A 5,433-nucleotide genomic window follows, 5' to 3' on the forward strand; every position below is an offset into this window, starting at 1 on the left:
CCTCAATCCCAGGACCTCAAGATCACAAATCGAGCGGAAACCAAGAGTCAGACGTTTAACTGACTGAGCCACTCAGGTGCCCTTAGATCTGACCATTTTTAAACATAAGATAAATTATTTATTATTTCCCCAAAACTATATATAGAAATGTACTAGAGAATAAATACTGATTAAGCAAATTTACTAAATCAATAACAAGCCCCCACTAGGCTCAGAGATAACCCCTCAGACACTGCCATCAGGGTCCCATGCCAGGGCTCTTAGCAGTATCGGTGACTAGCACCAAGGAGTAGCAGCAGAAGGGGGAAGTGAAAGAGACAACCCTTTAACTCTTTCATAGCACCTCTTTGACTACGCTGGATTTTCCCCACCATGGCCCTGGTAGTTACTGGACTCTATCTCCAATGACCTAGAGAAGATAAAGATGCCAGCTTCCCTCTATCCTCCAGACAATTTTACTTTATTTGAATAAACCTGGTGTATATATTAATGGACACCTTTTTACCAACTTTTTGTTGTTGTTGTTGTTATCTAAAGCTAACTCAGAATGTCCTCACTCACTAATCATTGAATGTACTCATTCAAAAGACAAATTATTTGGGTGCCTGTCAGGCATCAGGCAACACGGAAAAGCAGGACCAAAGTAGACAAAGAAGGGATGGGCACCCCAGGCAGAAGAAGATTTGTGCACAGTTTTTCTCATGCCAACCAAGAGCATCTTTGGCTATTCAGTTGCCTCTAACCACTCATCAACACTGATCCATCTGGGACCTTGGGTGGTCTTGCGTCTGTTCATCCTTATGCATTAAGGAGACACTCTGTATCAAGAAAAACAGATTCCATTATAAAAGGACTTATTTCACTGGGAGCTTGTAATTCAGCCCAAGTTATTGCTAATCTTTGAAAATGAACCATCAAGCTAATTTTCAAGAAAAAAACATGTGAGAATTGGATACATGGTACTAACTAGGTAAGTGGCTGTTGGTGTGGTAGTACCAGATTTCATATGGAAAATGCATTTTTGTAATATAATGTTATATGTCAATTATGCTTCAACTTCAAAAAAGAAAAGAAAACGCTTTTTTTGCATACATGCTTCAGTGGAGTTACTAGTGCAAATGGCAGGTGAGTAAAGTATAAATGACAGGTGAGAACAGGGGAATCAATATAGTTTTTAAGATGAATTCTATTTTATATCGTTTTCAAGCGGGGTTTTTTTTGTTTTGTTTTGTTTTGTTTTGTTTTTAGAAATTCTAATATCCTCTGACTAAAAAGGCCTGAATAGATACACTGTCACCACTAAGATACATGCAATTTTGGGTCTTATGATGCTTTAGCAACAAAACCAAAATTCATTTTGTTAAGAGAGAGAGAGAGAGCAGGGGAGGGGCAGAGGGAAAAAGAGAACCTTAAGCAGGCTCCACCCTCAGCAGGGCAAGAGCCTGACAGGATCCAGGACTCAGTTGCATGACCCTGAGATCAGGAGTGGAGCCAAAATCAAGAGGTGTGCGCTTAATCAACTGAGCCACCCAGGCACCCCAAAAATCCGTTTTTTCATGTATCATGATTCCCTGAGTTCTTTACAAAACAAATGCATCTTGAAAGAAAGTGACTATAAGCTGAGAGCCCTACTTGGCTAGACTGGAAAAGAACACATTTGTTTGTAGTTTAGCATTATAATTATATTTTCAATATACAGCATGTCCCTCAGGGTTTTACTTCAGAAATAATCCCCTGTGAGTCTATCTCAAGACATTAATATGTACATCTGTACATAATATATGATTAATACAAAAATATAATGTCTTAAGCTTTAAACAAAGTAAATTAATTTATTCCTTTTTAAATGAGTCTTTATATTATTCCACAAAAGGCATCATGCGTACAATATTTAATATCAAAACTGAAATACAAAAATCAAATGAAAAACTATCTCAAACACAGTCCCTTAAGGGTAAATAAAAAAGAAAAATATAATAACCAAATGAAGATGGTATCAAGTAAGACTACAAGCATCTTAGTGAAAAAATAAAGAATGTAACTTTATTTCAGATAGAGGCAAAAATATGTGCTGAGTTTAACTCTTCCTACTAGAGTTTTCTAAAAACATCTGAAAAGGAGAAGTGAAGTAGGGAACTTCTAGAAGACCCACTCTAGCCAGGCACTGAGGTGGGCTCTGGGGATTCAGTATGGAACAAAACAAATACATCCACTGCCCTTATGAAATTTACATGAGAGAGACAAATGAGAATTGAGAAAATGCAGTATTACAAATAGTGAAGAAACAACCAAGTGCCATGAAAAAAAAAAAAAACAATGAGAAGCTCCACTTTAGTAAGATTAGTACCAACTCCCCACCAGTTCACAAAGATAAATACAGACACTAGTTGTTGTTGTTGTTGTTGTTGTTTTAATGTTTTTATTAGTTGTTCTAGTGGGTAAAAAAAAAATGACAATATCAGAATTTTAGAAAAACTTTACCTAGGTCTTATCATCACCGTCTTTGGACCATAAGTTCGTGATTCCTTTTTTCTTGTGTTGTAATGAAGCCAGAGTAATTACTTTATAGTGAAAAAAAATATGAAGAATAATATTCCATTTCAAAGATGACTTTTATACATGTTTAACCTCAGTGATGGTACCACACTGAATGGATAGCCCTTGGCCCAGCCAACATGGAAAATATGGGTGGACATACATAACATGGCTGCAGTATTCAATCTGGTCTTTAACCACCAGTTCTAGTCCCCATAAAACTGACTTAGTAGAAACAGATATTGATCGTGAAGACAGCTAAAGCAGAGAGACACACTCTATCCATTTCTCCTCATTTTCCCAACAGCTTCTCAAGGTCAAAGAACATGTCTACCTCATTCTGTAAATCTTCATTAGGTCTAGGACAGGGCCATCTACCAAGGGAGCCTTCCAGGCGCCCTTGAGGGAAGAGAAGATTTTAAAGGAATTTAGTGAGCTATTTTTACTGAAAGGGAGCACAACAGCTTGAAACAGTGAGCAGATAAATCTGACACACATGTAAGAAAGCAGAAGAAATGAGACTGGAATTGTGGGTAGTGGACAGCCTGAGGAAGGCCTGGAAAACCAGGTCAGAGAGCTGGAACTCTGTAGAAAATGAAAAATCATTATAGAGAATTCCAGATATGTTTCTCTTTTAGAAAACTACAGAGTGCTTGGGCAGGATGAGAGGCAGAATTTAGGGAAACTATCAGGATGTGATTAAAGAAAGGGGAAAGGATTAAGGGCCAAGAATAATATGGTAACGGACTCATAATAATTAATGGTAGGAAGGAATATGGGGAAAGAGGGGAACCAAAGAATACTACAAGGTTCTCACTTGTTTGGCTGAAAAAATAATATGTCACTAACAAAGGGAATCATAAGGAAATCAGGAAGGGAGTAAATGTGGAAACAGCCTAAAGAGTTTGGTTATAAGCAGGCTGAGTTTGAGGTGATCCTAAAGATGTAAATGAAAATATTAAATCAACAGTTTATTATTTATTTGAATCTACCAAATAATCTGTCACCTGCTTTTAAAAAGATTGGGGGATGTGGGTGGCTCTATGGGTTAAGCATCTGACTCTTGATTTTCGGCTCAGGTCATGATCTCAGGGTGTTGAGATCAAGCCCCACATCAGGCGCGCCCTGCTTGCCCTGAAAGCTGCTTAAGATTCTCTCTCTCTCTCTGTCCTTCTGCTCCTCCCTCCCCCAGATGCATGCTCTCACTCTCTCTAAAAAACAAAAAAGTTGAATTAACATTTTTAAATTCAAAATGACACATGGTACAATTGGTTTTTTTAATGACAGCAAAACAAAAACCCACCAAAATAATTACAGAAATAGCCATCACCAGGTATCAGTGAGTTGTAGGAAACAACTGGAAATTCAGAGCTAGAGCTGAAAAGTGAGGCAGGTCTAGAATTACAAATATATGCAGGGGTCATCTGCATACAAATATTTTTGAGCGTCCGCTCTAGGCCACTGTGTTTGGTGCAGAATGTTTAAGAGCAATAATACAGCATCCAAAATGGTGGTAAGGGAAATAATCAGAGACTCTGGGATTTCTCTTGGAACTCCATTTGCACAAGAGCACTATTCTTATTTAGACTGAACATTTTAAGTGTCTTGAAGGCACTTTAATAAGGAAAATTAGTAGTAGGTACAAGCCCCCTCTTCAAATCACGCTTTGGCCCCGACAATGGTACTGAACAAAAGAGACATGACCTCTACCCTCATGGAGCGTTCAGAGCAGTCTAGAAAAGACATCATTTTTTTAAGAGAAGGAAAAAGAGAAGGTAATGAAGGAAAAGAAATTACATAAGAGAATAATTCAGATGAGATGGAAGATGTAATTTAGACTATAAAAATCAAAGAAGGCCTCTAAATGAGTGACATCTGAGCTAAAACCTGAAAAATGAGTTGGGGCAAGAGATTTGTAGACAGAGGACGGCACAAGAAAAACCCTAAAGCAGGAAAGGGTTTGTCACCTTTGAGGACCAGGGTTAAGAGGCCAGGTTGGCCAGCTCAAAACTGGCAAAGGGAAACGGGCACAAAATTAGATTGAAATAGTAAGCTTTTTACAGATGAAGAAACTGAAGCTCAGAGTAGTTAAGTAACATACCCAAGCTTCCCCAGCTGGAAACAGAGCCAGTTTCAGATCCCACGTCAGTCTGACTCTAAGACAATACCCCGCGCCAATCCAGCAGACTCTCCAAACCTGATCTGAAGAGTCACCTAAGGTGCTTGTCAACATACAGATTCCTAGGACCTATCTCAAAATATTAGAATGCCCTAGGAGGAGGATCAGTTAGAGCCCCCCATAAAAGAGACAGTACATACAAATTGAATAATTTGAGAATTTAATGAAGGAACTGTATTAGTTGCCTGGGGCTGCCATCACAAAGTATCACAAACTGGGTGGCTTAAACAACAGAAATGTGTGGTCTCACACATCTGGAGGCCAGAAGGGACGTTCCTTCTGAGGACTGTGGGGAGAATCTCTTCCATGCCTCTCCCCAGCCGCTCGTGGCTTGCTGGCCATCTTTGGTGGTCCCTGGCTTACAGATGCATTGCATGAATTTCTGCCTTCATTTTCACATGACATTCTCCCTGCGTGTGTATCTCTGGATCCAAATTTCCCTTTTCTATAAGGACGTCAGGCACATTGGAATAAGGCCCACCCTAACGACCTCAGCTAACTTAACTTGATCATCTGTGAAGACCCTATTTCCAAAGACGTCCCAAATTTCCAAAGGTCACACTTTCACAAGTTCTGGGGTTGGGACTCTTAACAACTCTAGGGAGATACAATTCAACCCATAACTTCTTTTCTACAAAGATGTGTCAGGGAAAGCATGAGGGACAGTACAATACCCCAGACTAGCCTCAGCCATTACCTACCATCCCTCCCTGAGGCCA

The sequence above is a fragment of the Martes martes genome (assembly GCF_963455335.1).
Source record: "Martes martes genome assembly, chromosome: 7".
Taxonomy (NCBI): Eukaryota; Metazoa; Chordata; class Mammalia; order Carnivora; family Mustelidae; genus Martes; species Martes martes.